This window comes from Lampris incognitus, chromosome 12 (genome assembly GCF_029633865.1).
Source record: "Lampris incognitus isolate fLamInc1 chromosome 12, fLamInc1.hap2, whole genome shotgun sequence".
NCBI lineage: Eukaryota > Metazoa > Chordata > Actinopteri > Lampriformes > Lampridae > Lampris > Lampris incognitus.
Window position 1 is genome coordinate 28,267,860 of NC_079222.1, and position 19,208 is coordinate 28,287,067.

Sequence of the window (19,208 nt, forward strand, 5' to 3'; positions counted from 1 at the left end):
TAAACAATTTCATATAACTGCATAAAAGATCTCACCCTGCTGAAAACACTTGAATGAATTTTGGAAAAACTCTTTGAGAACACAATGTTTTCACTATAAACATTCAAGGATAGAACATCTGGAATATAATCTGGCCCTAAAAATGACAGTTTAGAATATAAATGAGTAAAAAGCAGCACAACAAACATGTAAATACACTACATGGCCAAAAATATGCGGACACCTCTTCATGGGTTCAGCTATTATAGCCACACTCATTGCTAACAGGTGCACTAAATTATGCATACAGCCATGCAATCTCCATAGACAAACATTGGCAGTAGAGTGGGTCATACTGATGAGCTCGGTGACTTTCAACATGGCACTATCATAGGAGTCACCTTTCCAAATAGTGTGTCACTCAAATTTCTGTTCTGCCAAAACTGTTGTCACGTAGAAACATCTAGTAGAAACAACAATTCAGTCGTGAAGTGGAAGGCCTCACAAGTTCACAGAATGGGACCACTGAGTGCTGAAGGGCATAGCGCATAAAAATTGCCTGTCCTCAGTTGCAACACTTACTACAGAGTTACAAATTGCCTCTGGAAGCAACATTAACACAAGAAGTGTTCATCGGGAGCTTCATGAAATGGGTTTCCATAACCGTGCAGCCACACACAAGACTAAGATCACTATGTGCAATGCCACGTGTCGGATAGAGTGGTGTAAAGCACACCGCCATTGGACTCTGGAGCAGTGGAAAAGCGTTCTCTGGAGTGATGAATCACACTTCACTATCTGGCAGTCTGACAGTCGAATCTGGGTTTTACGGATGCCAGGAGAATGCTACCTGCCCGATTGCACAGTGCCAACTGTGAAGCTTGGTGGAGGAGGAATAATGGTCTGGGCTGTTTTCAAGGTTTGGGCTAGGCCCCTTAGCTCCAGTGACGGGAAGTCATAATGCTACAGAATACAATGACATTGTGTGAATTGTGTGCTTCCAACTTTGTGGCAACAGTTTGGGGAAGGCCCTTTCCTGTTTCAGCACAACAATGCTGTGCAAAGAGGGAGGCCCATGAAGACATGGTTTGTCAAGTTTGATGTGGAAGAAAATGAGTAGCCTGCACAGAGCACTGATCTCAACCCCATCCAACACCTTTGCGATGAATTGGAACGCTGACTGTGAACCAGGCCTTCTCAACAACATCAGTGCCTGACCTCACCAACGCTCTTGTGGCTGAATCGGAGCGAAACCTTGCAGCCATGTTGCAAAATCAAGTGGAAAGCCTTCTCAGATGAGTGGAGGCTTTTACAGCAGCAAAAGGGGGACTAACTCCATGTCATCGCCCATGGTTTTGGAATGAGATATTCAACAAGCACATATGGGTGTGATGTTCGGGTGTCAAATACTTTCGCCATGTAGTGTATCTTAGAGGAACTGAACAAGAAGAATGGCAAACTGTCTGCAATGGAGATGTAGCAGTTGCTTTTATACTTTTGGATTTCAAAAATTTAATCTGTTCTACAGAACAAAGTTTACTCTTCAATGTTGACAACTGTCAGCAACCATTACTATTGTTCATATATATATATATATATATATATATATATATATATATATATATATATATGCAGGCTAACTTTTTTTGTAAAACTATCATTAAAGATCCCCAGGGGTGCATACACGCATATACATAATACATGCATACAAACATACATAATGAGTAGGGTGTGATGATTCACCGATGTGAACCAAAGCACCGAGCTTACAACTACATCGCTTCAGACAGCTCGTGTTGGGCAAACATTGGTAGGGAATCACTGAAAAATCAATTTGGGCTACTGTGTATCTCTAACGCCTGAAAAGACACGTATTTTTAGTTGCCGTTGCTACTCATTTTGGATAGTGTACTTCTCTTGTGTTTTCTCCAAAATTTCCAAAGAGCAAGTATAAGATTAGTATGCTTGTCTCTCTCTGCCTGTTGGGGGAGACTCACACATGTCAAGTGTTCCCCTGACCCTGATTCAAATATAACTAACTTTCTGCCCTCTACCTCCTGTGTTCCTCTCCCAATTGCTTAAATGTATGTTGACCAACAGTGAGGAAACGTATGATGCACCACTAAACTACAGATCAAAAGCGTGGCCTAACTTTGGGTCTATAAGAGTTGCAATAATTTTCAGGTTTTACTACCAACATATGAGACTTCAAAGAGGATGTTAATTCCGGCATTACTGATTTGATTAGATCTATACATATTAGGATTTCTTCTTGAAACCAGCCACAAACCTATGACATTACTAGACTTAAAATTGAATTGTCTGAACAACTGCATTGTACTGTCGTGATTTGCATCATATTTAAATGCATCAAGATTGCATAGAGATTGTATTTGCATATATTCACTCAACTAGTTCAAAAGTTGCATACACTCATGTTCACCAATTTACTAGTAAAGTCAATGTGTGTACTACTTATTTTCTGGGTGGAACTCACACTTTTGAATTTAGGTTTTGCAAGTGCTATGATGTAGACTCGTAGACTGCATTATTTGGTTCGTAGGGTGTACCAAACCGCATGTCCTGTACAAATACATGTACTGATACACCCCTCATTTTTATTAACTAATGTCACAGCCATCATTGAGACATCAAAATTTCCTATGCAATTTAGAAAAACAACCCCACCTAGTTGACACATACCAAAGAGGGTTGAAATCAGACCGACTGCCTAGGAGGGGTATGAAAGGGTTTTTAAAAAAAAATCCAAAATGGCAGAAAATTTAACATGGTGGACTTTATGGGTCCAATGAGCATGTTTGTTTGTTATGACCCACTATGTAAATACATGTAGGGAATTTAGTGATCTTATGTCACAAAGGGTGGCCGAAAAAAAGTATAAACTGAAAAATGTTCATCCTGTAATTACAGCACCCTCTGGCCCGTCCCTGAACCGGACCTTGGTCGATCTCTAAGTGTCCACCAACCTGACAAGACTGCCAAATTTCATGAGTTCTCATGTATGAGAACGTGGTGAAAATTGAGCTCAACGTGACAAAGGAGGAAGGAGAAGAGGAAGAAGAAAAATAACAACAACAACAAACAGCTGCCTTCGGTGCCTGGCCTCCCTGAATATCTAGTCATGGCTTCGACAGGACTTTAATGTTCTTACAGATTTCTAAGTCAAAGATACCTGGACAGAGAAGCAGCAGAGCAAGCAAATGAAGAAAAAGAGGACAGGGGAGGAAGTGCTGCTGAGAGGGTTAGAGGAGAGAAGTGAGCCCCAGCTCCAGGTGGGTGGGGGGAAATTGTTAGGCAGTGGTGGAGACAAGAGGTGGGCCCCAGGGGTTGGGTGGGACAGCAGTCTGCCTCTGTTGGGTCTGTGAGTGGAATACCAGGGGCAAACGGTAAACTTCAGGGAATGATTTTTTCCCCACTTCTCTGTTGATGTTAGCATTGTAGAGAAATGTCAGTCAGTAGATAGGTAGGTAAGGGTGCCAGGAGTGGTTGGCATCAGTAGGGTGATGCTCCAGAGGTTGACTTGGGATCGAGTGGTTGGTATGGCCAAGAAGGCTATCAGGATAAGCCAGGAAGCAGAGAAAAGAAGACACGGTCCTGGACATAAAAAGTTAGGGTTCACTCTAGAAGTAGGCGGGTGGAAGAGGGAGGTTCGCGAGACTGATGGGTACTGTCATCCAATCATGGCATTCTGACATTAAAATATGTAGATTAACATGGCCACACCCTTAGCAACAGACTGAGAATATTACTAAAAAGTTAATGGAAACATTTTAAAATAAGTTAAAATACTTATTGATGCTTTTGGTGAGAAAAACACACATATACCGACCTCTTATATTTCAGGGATATTCGAAAATGAATTTAAGATGAATGCAGAATAAGGGGTTCTATTTGCATTTGAGGATAATCAATTTTCGAGTAGTTTTGACTTTTAAAAAAATCTTATCACTGTTCCCCTGATGACCAAGGGCTGAGCAATACCCTGAGCTTTACATTCTTCTATGCACCCTGCTGGACTTGCACTGAGCATGAGACAAGGCTGGCATTGTGAAATAACTTCTTCAGTTGAGTGGTGCAGATATGACCCTTAGTCCTCACCTGTCTGTCATCTAACCTCCCTACCCATGTGTGTGGAATGTACTCTGGAGTTAGGACTCCTAAAGCACATACAATACCAATACCAACACTGCCACACTAATATAGTGTATGTATATGTATGTAGGGCACTTGACCCACATAAGGCCAGCAGAATCTTAGTAAGTTTTTTTTTTGGTATTTGAATTCTTTCCTAATAAATTGGGTGGCACAGGGAAGATTAATCTCTCATCTAAACACTCCAGGAATATTATGAAATTAGAAATTAGAATGCTTTAACTGAATATGTTAAGTCTGGAATGGGCTTATAAAGTGGGACTACTTTGTGATTTTGGGCTATAATAACAACAATATAAATCAACATAGATACAGGAAAAAAGTTTTAATGCATTGCAGTAAAGGCCTGTTTCGTGCGTCGCGCACTCATCAGTGCAGCTGATGACTGCGCTCCTTATTAGTTTAGCACTTATAACACTACTGACGGTTTCGGAAAAAAACGCTATATATATATATATATATATATATATATATATATATATATAACAATTATTGTATTTGCAAGAATTAGGTTGTGTTAGCTATGAAAAAAAAATTGTGTCTGAACGACGACATTTTAATACGTTTTCAGTATGTTGAAAATTCAAATGTGCCAGAATTTCACTGATTTGGGCTTGTCCCCAACTCAGACTTTTTAACTTCTCTATAATAAAGTAACAAAAACGTAACAAATTCATTAAAGCTTTACTTTGCATTTTCTCATAATTTAAAAAGACATATTTCAAATTCATATGTTTTATATATATGCAATTTGTACATTTTTTATAGTTAAATATTGCTGTCACTCATAAATTTGTCATTACCATCACACCGAACATTTTAGAGCAATAACGTTGTTTCAAACAACAATGTGGTTGCCATGGAAATGAGAAGTGCCAGAGGCGTATGACCAGTCATGGCAGAAGCATGACTTTTTCATGCCCACAAATGTAAGTAATTTGAAGAGCTATGCCTTGATCTGAGAGTATGTTTATTAGGTGTCATTACCAAACAAGTTACTTATTAAGTATTTTAGTTCAGATATAAGAAACTTCATTTTATTCACGTATATTCATTGTACATTGTATGCTAGCGAACAAGTTAGGTTAGCAAGTCTAAGACTTAGCCAACGTTTTCTCCAAAACGTAAAAATTGTCATTACCACCATGTCATTACCATCACATTTTGCTCTTATAACTTTGAAATAAAGCATCATAATATCAAACTTATTTTGTAGGACGATCAAAGCTATGCTAAGATATTTGTTCCAGACCACTTAAGAGAGCTTTTGGGGAAAAAAAAGCCTTTTTGCCTTTATTGGATAGAGGTTAGTGAAGTGGCAGACAGCAAACGAGGGGAGAGAGATGGGTACGACATGCAACAAAGGTCACTGGCTGGATTCAAACCAGGGAGAGCACTGCATCTGTGTTTGACACGAACGTTCACAGTAGTAAAATGTGCAATCTAAGTCTAACTGAAAAATGTTTTATCATTTGCAAACCAGAAATGTCCACATTGAATAACAGGAATGAATTGGCCAACAGTTGCATAGATATAAGCACTTATTTTGTAATTATAAATAAATCATGCCAATAGACAAATACTAACCAATGGGGGGGGGGGGGGCATTGGACCGTTAGCAATCACATGTTTTTAAATTTTTGAATGTCGCACCTCTCCCTTCCCCCATTGGACGTTGTGCATGTGATGTACATGACGAAGCAGTAAATGGTATATTCTTTCCCCGAGTAGCTTTATGACAGCTGATGATTGCTTATGGCATGAAACAGGCTTGTACGGTCTCAAAGAATTTACTTGACTCCCTGGATTATTTTGCTCCTTATTTGTTGAGCACTTTCCCTACCGTTGAGTGTTCCTTTTAACAAAGTTATATATATATATATATATATATATATATATATATATATATATATATATATATATATATATATACACTACCGTTCAAAAGTTTGGGATCACCCAAACAATTTTGTGTTTTCCATGAAAAGTCACACTTATTCACCACCATATGTTGTGAAATGAATAGAAAATAGAGTCAAGACATTGACAAGGTTAGAAATAATGATTTGTATTTGAAATAAGATTTTTTTTACATCAAACTTTGCTTTCGTCAAAGAATCCTCCATTTGCAGCAATTACAGCATTGCAGACCTTTGGCATTCTAGCTGTTAATTTGTTGAGGTAATCTGGAGAAATTGCACCCCACGCTTCCAGAAGCAGCTCCCACAAGTTGGATTGGTTGGATGGGCACTTCTTTGAGCAGATTGAGTTTCTGGAGCATCACATTTGTGGGGTCAATTAAACGCTCAAAATGGCCAGAAAAAGAGAACTTTCATCTGAAACTCGACAGTCTATTCTTGTTCTTAGAAATGAAGGCTATTCCATGCGAGAAATTGCTAAGAAATTGAAGATTTCCTACACCGGTGTGTACTACTCCCTTCAGAGGACAGCACAAACAGGCTCTAACCAGAGTAGAAAAAGAAGTGGGAGGCCGCGTTGCACAACTGAGCAAGAAGATAAGTACATTAGAGTCTCTAGTTTGAGAAACAGACGCCTCACAGGTCCCCAACTGGCATCTTCATTAAATAGCACCTGTTAGAGCCTGTTTGTGCTGTCCTCTGAAGGGAGTAGTACACACCGGTGTAGGAAATCTTCAATTTCTTAGCAATTTCTCGCATGGAATAGCCTTCATTTCTAAGAACAAGAATAGACTGTCGAGTTTCAGATGAAAGTTCTCTTTTTCTGGCCATTTTGAGCGTTTAATTGACCCCACAAATGTGATGCTCCAGAAACTCAATCTGCTCAAAGAAGTGCCCATCCAACCAATCCAACTTGTGGGAGCTGCTTCTGGAAGCGTGGGGTGCAATTTCTCCAGATTACCTCAACAAATTAACAGCTAGAATGCCAAAGGTCTGCAATGCTGTAATTGCTGCAAATGGAGGATTCTTTGACGAAAGCAAAGTTTGATGTAAAAAAAATCTTATTTCAAATACAAATCATTATTTCTAACCTTGTCAATGTCTTGACTCTATTTTCTATTCATTTCACAACATATGGTGGTGAATAAGTGTGACTTTTCATGGAAAACACGAAATTGTTTGGGTGATCCCAAACTTTTGAACGGTAGTGTGTATATATATATATATGTATACACAGTGCATCCGGAAAGTATTCACACCCCTTCACTTTCCCAACATTTTGTTATGTTTCAGCCTTATTCGAAAATGGATAAATTCCTTTTTTTCTCATCAATCTACACACAATACCCCATAATGACAAAGTGAAAAAGGTTTTGTAGAATTTTTTGCAAATGTATTAAAAATAAAAAACTGAAATATTGCATGTACATACGTATTCACACCCTTTACTCAGTACTTGGCTGAGGCACCCTTGGCAGCGATTACAGCCTCAAGTCTTCTTGGGTACGAAGCTACAAGCTTGGCACACCTATATTTGGGGTATTTCTCCCATTCTTCTCTGCAGATCCTCTCGAGCTCTGTAAGGTTAGATGGGGAGCGTCGCTGCACAGCTATTTTCAGGTCTTTCCAGAGATGTTCAATGGGGTTCAAGTCTGGGTTCTGGCTGGGCCACTCAAGGACATTCACAGACTTGTCCCGTAGCCACTCCTTCATTGTCTTGGCTGTGTGCTTAGGGTCGTTGTCGTGTTGAAAGGTAAACCTTCGCCCAAGTCTGACGTCCTGAGCACTCTGGAGCAGGTTTTCATCAAGGATCTCTCTGTACTTTGCTCCATTCATCTTTCCCTCAATCCTGACTAGTCTCCCAGTTCCTGCCGCTGAAGAACATACCCACAGCATGACGCTGCCACCACCATGCTTCACTGTAGGGATGGTATTAGCAAGGTGATGAGAGGTGCCTGATTTCCTCCAGATGTGACATTTGACATTCAGGCCAAAGAGTTCAATCTTGGTTTCATCAGACCAGAGAATCTTGTTTCTCATAGTCTGACAGTCCTTTAGGTGCTTTCTGGCAAACTCCAAGCGGGCTGTCTTGTGCCTTTTACTGAGCAGAGGCTTCCGTCTAGCCACTCTACCATAAAGGACTGATTGGTGGAGTGCTGCAGAGATGGTTGTCCTTCTGGAAGGTTCTCCCATCTCCACAGAGGAACGCTGGAGCTCTGTCAGAGTTACCATCGGGTTCTTGGTCACCTCCCTGACCAAGGCCCTTCTCCTATGATTGCTCAGTTTGGCTGGGCGGCCAGCTCTAGGAAGAGTCCTGGTGGATCCAAACTTCTTCCATTTATGAATGATGGAGACCACTGTGCTCTTCGGGACCTTCAAAGCTGTAGAATTTTTTTTGTACCCTTCCCCAGATCTGTGCCTCACTACAATCCTGTCTCGGAGGTCCACAGACAATTCCTTTGACTTCATAGCTTGGTTTCTGCTCTGACATGCACTGTCAACAGTGGGACCTTATATAGACAGGTGTGTGCCTTTCCAAATCTTGTCCAATCAATTGAATGTACTACAGGTGGACTCCAATCAAGATGTAGAAACATCTCAAGGATGATCAGTGGAAACAGGATGAACCTGAGCTCAATTTTGAGTGTCATAGCAAAGGGTGTGAATACTTATGTACATGCAATATTTCAGTTTTTTATTTTTAATAAATTTGCAAAACATTCTACAAAACCTTTCTCACTTTGTCATTATGGGGTATTGTGTGTAGATTGATGAGAAAAAAAAGGAATTTAATCCATTTTGGAATAAGGCTGTAACATAACAAACCGTAGGGAAAGTGAATGGGTGTGACTACTTTCTGGTCTGATGCATCGTATATATGGGAAGGTGACAAATGAAACAGAAAAACCAACATAAAGAGTCTTAGTAAGGTGTTGGGCCTCCAGTACAGCTTCAGTGCTCCTTGTCATGGATTCCACAAGTCCCTGAACTCTACTGGAGGGATGAACACCACTCTTCCAAAAGACGTTCTCTCATTGGTGTTTTGATGATGGTGGTGGACAGCACTGTCTAACGTGTCATTCCAAAATCTCCCATAGGTGTTCAACTGGGTTGAGTTCTGGCGACCGTGAAGGCCATAGCATAAAATTTACATCGTTTCCATATTCTTCAAACCATTCAGGGACCCACTGTGCCCTGTAAATGAGGGCATTGTGATCCTGGAAGAGACCTCTCCCATCAGGATAGTAACGTTTCATCATAGGACAAAGGTGATCAGTCAGAATAACTTTGTATTGATTTGCAAAGTTTGGACACATCTGATTGAATTAATGTTTTTCAAAATCTTGAAAACGTTGCCTATTTTTTTTTAAATTTATTTCTGATTTTTCCCTTTTTTCTCCTAATTTAGTGGCCAATCGATCCCTATTTTAGTTCAAACACCCACCCTCGTACTGCATGCATTCGCCAACTGCATCTCTCCGGCCGGCAGTCTCGAAGGAGACGCCTCACCACTTTCGTGACAAGGCAAATCCAAAAGCAAACCACTGCTTTTTCCAACACACACAGAGACGCAATCATGTGATGAACACAAGCTGACTCTGCCCCCTCCCAAAGACAGCGTTGCCAATTATTGCTGCTACATTGAGTCCAGCCATAGTCTGATCTGACGGGACCGGGGTGCGAACCCCGGTCCCCAGCGGGCAACTGCATCGACACAAAGCCGATGCTTAGACCGCCACACCACCGCAGACCCAGATGTTGCCAGTTTCTGAATTTCTTTCCAAAAAATGTTTCTACATCTAATGCCCCCCACGTACTTTCGTATATATATATAGTATGATGATTCCGCTCCTCATTAGTTGAGCACTTCTATCAACACCATTGATGGTTTCCGAAAAAAAAAACAACCCACACTATATATATATATACACACACACACACACACACACACACACACACACACACACACATATACACTCACTGGCCACTTCATTAGGTACACCTTGCTAGTACCGGGTTGTCGGCTGCACATCCATGATGCGAATCTCCCGGTCCACCAGATCCCAAAGGTGCTCTATTGGATTGAGATCTGGTGACTGTGGAGGCCATTTGAGTACAGTGAACTCATTGTCATGTTCAAGAAACCAGTCTGAGATGATTCGAGCTTTATGACACGGTGCATTATCCTGCTGGAAGTAGCCATCAGAAGATGGGAACACTGTGGTCATAAAGGGATGGACATGGTCAGCAACAATACTCAGGTAGGCTGTGGCGTTGACACGATGCTCAATTGGTACTAAGGGGCCCAAAGTGTGCCAAGAAAATATCCCCCACACCATTACACCACCACCACCAGCCTGAATCGTTGATACAAGGCAGGATGGATCCATGCTTTGATGTTGTTGACGCCAAATTCTGACCCTACCATCCGAATGTCGCAGCAGAAATCGAGACTCATCAGACCAGGCAACGTTTTTGCAATCTTCTATTGTCCAATTTTGGTGAGCCTGTGCGAATTGTAGCCTCAGTTTCCTGTTCTTAGCTGACAGGAGTGGCACCGGTGTGGTCTTCTGCTGCTGTAGCCCATCTGCCTCAAGGTTCGACATGCTGTGCGTTCAGAGATGCTCTTCTGCATACCTCGGTTGTAATGAGTGGTTATTTGAGTTACTGTTGCCTTTCTGTCAGCTCGGACCAGTCTGGCCATTCTCCTCTGACCTCTTGCATCAACAAGGCATTTTCGCCCACATAACTGCCGCTCACTGGATATTTTCTGTTTTTCGGACCATTCTCTATAAACCCTAGAGATGGTTGTGCGTGAAAATCCCAGTAGATCAGCAGTTTCTGAAATACTCAAGACCAGCCCATCTGGCACCAACAACCATGCCACGTTCAAAGTCACTTAAATCACCTTTCTTCCCCATTCTGATGCTCGATTTGAACTGCAGCAGATCGTCTTGACCATGTCTACATGCCTAATTGCACTAAGTTGCTGCCATGTGATTGGCTGATTAGAAATTTGCGTTAACGAGCAGTTGGACAGGTGTGCCTAATAAAGTGGCCGGTGAGTGTACATATATATTCACATATACTATACACATACATAGCGTTTATATATATATATATATATATATATATATATATATATATATATATATATATATATATATATATATATATATATATATATATATATATATACACACACAAATCCATCCATTTATCCATTATCTAAGCTGATTATCTCAGTCATGGTCGCGGGTAGCTGGAGCCTATCCCAGTAGGCATTGGGCGGCAGGCAGGGAAACACCCTGGACAGGCTGCAAGTCCATAAGTCCATACACACACAAACACACACACAGAGCTAGAATGAGAGAGTGAGAGAGAGAGAGAGAGAGAGAGAGAGAGAGAGAGAGAGAGAGAGAGAGAGAGAGAGAGAGAGAGAGAAGAAAGAAAGAAAGAAAGAAAGAGAGAGAGAGACAGAGAGAGAGAGAGAGAGAGAGAGAGAGAGAGAGAGAGAGAGAGAGAGAGAGAGAGAGAGAGAGAGAGAGAGAGAGAGAGAGAGAGAGAGACAGAATATCTATAAAACCTGCCAATTTCTGCAGTGAATCTTGTTTCATCACTGACTATTACTGGGCTGACTGACACTCGTCTTTGTTACCAGTTTTGTTCTAGGCGCTGACTGACAAACAGCCCCTGCATAAGAGGATTTTGCTCTTTCAATTGCTTTTCATCCTGCTGCACCTCTGACAGAGGAATTCACAGGTTTCGTCGTGGTGCTGAGGATAAAAAGCGGGAATGTCCTCTCTCATTCACTGAATAATAGAGGAATGACTTAGGGTGTTTGTGAGAGGAGGGGAAACATAGAGATCACTGTTGAAACAGGACACCATGACAATACTTCATCTCCTAGATGCGTCATGGTCCTCTGTGTCCGATGCAGCCAATTACTAGAAAATACATTTAGCAGGCATTACCTTTATAGAATATATCAAGATACAATAGGACTGATTATTTTTGACCCAACAAAACCAGGCCTTAATAAAAACCCTTAAAAATCATCACTCATCATGTAATTTCTCCCTTTGTGGATACCAACCTAAACAGTATAACTGTTTAAAAGACAATTCAGCAGAGATTTGGTCTAAAAAAGATTGTTAAAAAAAAGTCAGTTCAACAAAGTGAAAATGTTGTCTTGCTAAAGCACAATCAATGATGATGTCACTAAGCTATCGTCAACATAACAACCGAATAGCTAGTTTTGTCTAGCATGCACCTAATTAATATTCAAGTATCGAACTGGTTCCTCTGAATTCTCTACACAGAAGCCTGTAGAACATGGGTGCGATAGATGAATGGAACATTTAAAAACAAAATACAATCCCGGACTGTTGAGGGCTGGATGGCAGCCCAAAGTGCCATAAGACTTCCTTGTTCACAGACAGACTAGGTTTTCAATAACACAATCCCAATACCGTCCTCCATCAAGCCAATTGCACGCATGACTTGACCGCAAAGGGCTAGGTCACCAGGCGACTAGGAAGACTTAGTTTTTTGTAAATTTGACCTCTTAAAAGAGTGGCCGGTTGAGACAGAGCACCAAGAAGCAATAATGCCACACTTTTCACTCCTGCTACTCACTCATGAAGATATAACTGACTGATGGGTGTCTACACTCACTTTCATAATTATTCAGGCCTTGCACTTATCCCTAGTATCTGATCTAAAATCTCTGATTGCGCTTCTGTTTATGACAAACGCTAGAGGAGTCAAGCAGCAACAGTACGACACGATAATGTTTAAAGTTACAATCCTAAAGATCAAGAGTTTTCACATGGTTGATCCCGTTTTAGCCTTTAAAGTGAACTTGGCAGTTAGTCAACATTTTTTTTAGTGTGAACACTCCAAATAAATGCAGACCACTCTGACACAAACCGAACTCAGACCTCCATGTGAGGTAGTTTGACAGTAGTTTGTTTTGTGTCCACTCTGTGGCCTGATTGGTTTGTATAAAGTGAACACAAAATGGCCTTGGTTCCCTTTTGTTGTACTGCTTTGGTCCTCAAGGCCAAAGAGCACGTCACCATATTTACCCTTTTTCTACCAAGGCAGTTCGAGGGCTGGTTCGGAGCTGGTGCCTAATCTCGAACCAGTTCTTCTCATTCTGACAGCCAGAGAACCAGCCCTCGGCCAGGAAAACTAGTTCCGGAGCGGCACCAACTCTTTGCTGGGCTAGAAGGAAGAACCGCTTATGTTAGGGATTCAGGGCGGGATTATCATGACCAACAAGACCAATAGAGGATGCATTATCATTATTATTATGCACATCCATCACTGTCTGGTTTGGATCGGCCACCAAACAGGACAGGGATAGACTACAACAGACAGTTAAGTCTGCAGAGAAAATCACTGATGCCAACCAGCCCTCCATTCAGGACTCATACACCTCCAGGCTCAGGATATGGGCAGGCGACATCACTGCAGACCCATCACACAACCTGTTCCAACTCCTCTCCTCTGGTAAGCGCAACAGAGCACTGTAACCCCGAAACAACCAGATATAAAAAGTTTCTTTCCGCGGGCTGTCATTCAAATGAAATGAACGATTAACACTGTCAAATAAATCCAACTATTTTGTATATACTGTAATGTACATTGTATGTATACTGGTACGCTCTGTCATCTACATCTACCTCAGACATGTATGTAAGTAACCTGCTAACAGCTATTTCAGCATCGCTGATATATTCTCTGCATTACTGCACTTTATCCCCTCTTATTTCGCCTGTATATAGTCAACTTGTGTATGTATCTTAAGATTGTTGTGTTGTAGTGTTGTTACCCTATAAAATTCTTTTTCTTTAGATCATGTTTTGGCATTTTCCGCCTGTTTTTTTTTGGATAGCAACATTAAATATGCTGACTCGGGTTAGTGCAATACACAGACTCTTCATCTAGTGTAATAGATATTACACTTGTTTTTACACTTATGCATACATTATCTGTATGCTGATCATGCTGCAAATGTGTGTCCATTTGTATCTTGTCTATTTCTGTGTGTGTGTGTGTTTATATATATATGAATACATATATATTATATATGATCTTGTTTGTACCACTGGGGAGTTGCACTTAATTTCATTGTACAATTGTGCAATGACAAATAAATAAAGGCATAGTAGAGAGAGACATGAAAGGCAGGGGAGAGAGTGGGGATGACATGCAGCAATGGGCCCGGGTTGGATTCGAACCCAGGCTGCTGTGGTTAGGACTGAGTCTTATGTGGTACGCGCTCTACTAGGTGAGCCACCGGGGCTCCCTGGAGTCAAATTCCATGTATGTACAAACCTACATGGCTAATAAACATGATTATGATTTTGATCCTGATTAGTTGGCAGCAACAATCAGTTCTGCCCAATAATGCAAGCACCCCTTAACACTCTATAATGACACTTCAGATCAAAGTTGATAGGAATCAAATGGTTTTATCAGTACATACTTTATTTGATTTGAAACCCCACAATCAATTTTCCACATTTAAAAACCCAATTTTAGTATAACTATCTGAAATTCTATGCTTAAACACACATTGACAAAGAAGACCACAGAGTTCATGCTAAGAAATATTTAGAAATTATTCAAGGAAGCCTTGTAAATTTCAGACTAATCACCCCACAGGAGAACAAAGCAGACAATCACAGGTTCTGTTAATTTTATGACATTTGTGTTCTGATACTTAAACAAACCATCTGTCAACAGGGAAATAAAAGCTTCTTGTTTATTAGACTGATCTCGAGAGCTCCAGCCAGCTCACAGCGGGGTATGTTAGCGTGGCCAGCTAGTCACCAGTTTGTGGAGTTTCTCAAGTCCAAAAAACGTTGGCGCAAATTTTCGATTCACCATCGATTTTCGTCAAACTGCCAATATTAAAAATCTAAACATCTGATTTCTCGCCTCAAAAATTCTCAGATGTGAATTAAATGATGAAATAGCATACTAAATTTTTTTACAATTGTAAAAAATTGGAAATCTACACAACTGATTTCTCAGCTCATCTTGCTGGGAAAGCAGAGATGTATACAGTGACGTAATGACATGCCTCTCTAGCCAGCTCTAGTCTGTGGAAAGCAATCCACTTCTTAGGAGGTTCACCAGTTGAACCAACTGCAAACTGGCACTAGCACCACTGCAGAGCTGGAACTAGGTTTGCATTGGTGGAAAGAGGGTAATTGAGGTGGGAAAAACACAAAACAGAAGGTGTGGCTGATTGATTGATATTTAGGTAAACTGACATCAATGAAAAATATATTTGGTATACTTAACCTACATACAATTTATGATTTTTCTTGAATTGTTTTTTCTTCATTAGTCAAGATCATTGAAAAACAAACCCTCTTCTTTTCTTTCAGAAAGACTTCTTATTATTCCACATTGCAAAAGTGAATGAAAAAATGAAATGCTAAGAGAAATTACGAGCTAATATGAACTCAGAAATTACCCTCAAGACTGATGCTTTCCTCATTTCTTGTAGTTCTTGCAAGGCCTTTTTTATATTAACATTCTGCTATTTGTAGCTTGCAAACACTACTTGAAAAGTTGGCCCATCCTCCCTACCTCAACAAGACATGAAGTCTACAAATATTATCGCTTTTCATCCCAATCCTCTCCTACAATTCTTGCCAATGTTGGAGAGTCAACTACCGATTCACCCTGGTTTCATTTTTGAAGTGCTGCGTTTGTCATTAGCCTAATGATCATTTCAACAGTAACGATCTGGCACACTCACTGAATGCTGCAGTTTCAAAGCGTTACGCCTCACAAGCAAAGGTATTGCTTGCAGTTGTTGACTGACAGAACAGCAAACACCCACAAACCTTCCAAACATTCAGAAAATAATACACACAAGCAGAAGGCATGGTGTATGCAGACACATACCATACTGACCAAGACTACCAATGGACCATAGGTAATGATCAAATAGGTACATCTTTGTTAAGTTTGCCATTTCGGGGGGGGGGGGGGTCCTAGTTACTATGCCTTTAAAGGTCACTATGCCTTTGTAGTTGTTTATTTTTTCCAAAGAAAAAATGATTTGATACAAAGCATTTTTCAACATGAAAATGGGAGGGTTTCTTAGAGCGTGAAAGGGAAGCTAAATTGTTTACAATTTCATTTAGCAGACACTTTTATCCAAAGGGTCGTACACCTGTGAGTTAATACGACACAAGCAAGGATCTAGTCAGGAGGCAATAATGCAAGTGCCAAAAAACTATGTTAAAGTCCGATAGGACATGTAGGTGTCAACAGGCAGTGCACAAAGGCAATGCATAGCGTGCATAGAAGTGATTATTATTATTATTATTTTTTTTTTTTTAATATTAATACCATAAAGTGTGGAGGTGTTTGAGAAACAGCTGGGTCTTTAGCTTCTTCTTAAAGATGGCAAGGACTCAGCGGACAGAATGGAGTTTGGTAACTCATTCCACCACCGGGGAACTACAGAAGAGAAGAGTCTGGCTAGTGACTTAGGGCCCCATTGTGCCAGAAGTGTCAGGCGCCTTTCATTGGCAGAGTGTGGTGAGCGGGACTGAGTGTAGATCCAAATGAGGGAGTTCAGGTAGGCGGGAGCCATTTCAGTTGCTGTTTTGTAAGCGAGCATTAAGGTTTTGAATTTAATGCGGGCAGCAACTGAGAGCCAGTGGAGGGATATGAACAGCGAAGTGACATGTGCTGTTTGAAGTCCAGACACACTGCCACGTTCTGGATCATCTGAAGAGGTTAGAAAGTGCTTGCAGGGAGACCTGCCAGTAAGGAGTTGCAGTAGTCAATGCGTGATATCAAAAGAGCCTGTTACCAGGAGTCGTGCTACATGCTCAGACAGGTAGGGTCTAATTTTCCTGATGTTGTACAGGGCAAATCATCATGACCGAGCAATCGAAGCCACGTGAACCTTAAAGGTTAGTTGATCATCAATCATGGCACCCAGTTTTCGGGCAGACTTTGTGGGCATGAGTTGGGTTGATCCGAGCTGGATATTGATCTGTTGTTGTAAGGATGGCCTGGCTGGGATGACAAGGAGCTCAGTCTTGGATAGGTTAAGCTTAAGGTGGTGCTCTTTCATCCATGCGGAGATATCAGGCGGGACGATACTCGTGCCCAGACTGTGAGGTCATCTGGCGGGAATGATAGGAAGAGCCGGGTATTGGCAGCATAGCAATGGTATGAGAAACCATGAGAGCGGATGATTGCACCAAGTGAGGTGGTGTATACTGAGAAGAGAAGGGGACCGAGCACTGACCCTTGAGGTACCCTTGTTGATAAGCCGTACAGTTTGGACACTTCTTCCCTCCAAGATACTCTAAAAGATCTCTCTGAGAAGTAGGACTTGAATCAGCAGAGGGCAGATACTGAGATACCAAGTTCAGTGAGTGTGGAGAGATTGTTTGGAGGGCAGAGATGGTTAACAGAGGAGGCTAGTGAGGAACAAGAGTGTGTCTGTAGCCTCACTGACAGGGAGTGAAGAGAAATTATTATGAGGATGCAACCCTGTTCAAGGGTTTTTTGTAGGGAGTTGTTCCTTATCCAATGAGAGGGTCTAAGGACAGGATGTCGTGTTGCTGTTAAGCCCACTGAGGCAAATTTGTAATTTGTGATATTGGGCTATACAAATAAAATTGATTTGATTTGATGGATGCCAAGACCTCATTGAAGAGCTGGGTCAGTGTAAGGGACCGGAAGTTTTGGCGTAAGGAGAATCTTTGTGGAGGAACCTGATGATGTTCCAGTAAGGAGGCCGTAAATTGAATAAAGAAGTGGTCTGACAGATATAGGGGAGTGACAGTCAGATTTGCTCTGGAGCAGTTCCGAGTCAAAATCAGATCAAGATTATTGCCCACTTTATGTGTGAGAGGGGTTGAGACCTGTCTGAGCTCAAAGGAAGACAGAAGAGACAGGAAGTCAGTAGCTTGGGTTTTTTCATTAACGATGTTCATGTCTGCCATGACAATCAGTGGTGTGTCATCACCAGGAATGGCTGAGAGTAACATGTCTAGTTTGACTACAAAGTTCCCCAGTTGTTCAGTGCTAGCGAGCTCATACAGAAGAACAGGCCCGTAAAAGTACTCTGGACAGATATAGTTCAATATCAATAACTAAAACAAAAGTTAAACCACTTTTTATTTTTTGTTTTGAATGGGGGAAGTGCTGATATAATGGCACTGGTGACTTTAATTCAAATAGATCTTTGGTATTTGAATTGCTCAAATACAAGTGCAACTACTATGGCTCACCATAGATACCAGTAAGTTTAACAAAAATAACTCCCTTTAAGACTGTATCTTCAAGTGCAGATGCAACAATATACTAAGCAAGTATGAGAATAGAATGCAACATGGTACAGATTCTCTTTACAATTTAAAAAAATCGAGCAACATGTTAGCAAAAATGCCAAGATGAATTGCCCTTCTGGGATAAAGTTGTCTTAATCTCAATCTGAATCAAGCTCCAGGCAAGAACTGCATGCTAGCCACTGCTGTCTAACAGAATCAACAAATGAAGTTAATTTCAATTTGAGTGACTTTTAAATCTTTTTTTTACAGTCTTTAGAGTAAATATTAATTTAATTTACCATTTTGACATTGAGGAAAAATGTAAGGAACCAACAAAAATAATACTAAAAAAAGCAAACATAATAAATAAAGCTAAAATATTAAGTAAAAACACTGAAGGAAAGAGGTTAGTAAGAAGAACAAAAGTTGGAAAAGTGCAAATTGTGTTAGAAGAGAGCAGATAAGGCCGCTCTGATGGCCAAAAAGAATAAACTGCCGTTCTTGCAATCCGCTCGTCATGTGGCTGGGAGGTTCGTATCCCAGACTCGCCGTAACTGGTCATGGCCCGAGTGTCCACGGGGTAAGGCATTCATTAGGCCACCCTTACCCGAGGGATAGTGGGTGTAGATCGGTGTAGTGTTCGGGGACTCGTCGTTCTCCAGCGACCCCTCTGGCCCATCCGGGCGCCTGCAGCAAAGCAACCAAAAGCATTCTCCCTACATCTCCTTCACGGCCTGAAGGTAATGCAATCCATGTGAGGCTTCAGCATATAAAATAGCGAGAGCAGCCAACACGAGTTTGAAGGAAGCTG

The 19,208-nt window shown here is 41.1% G+C and overlaps 1 protein-coding gene across 1 annotated transcript in view; it reads right to left on the reverse strand.

Moving 5' to 3' along the window:
• The window catches only part of sppl3 (signal peptide peptidase 3), a 60,035-nt gene that overhangs the window by 16,716 nt on the left and 24,111 nt on the right, over positions 1-19,208 (reverse strand). The window lies entirely within an intron of this gene.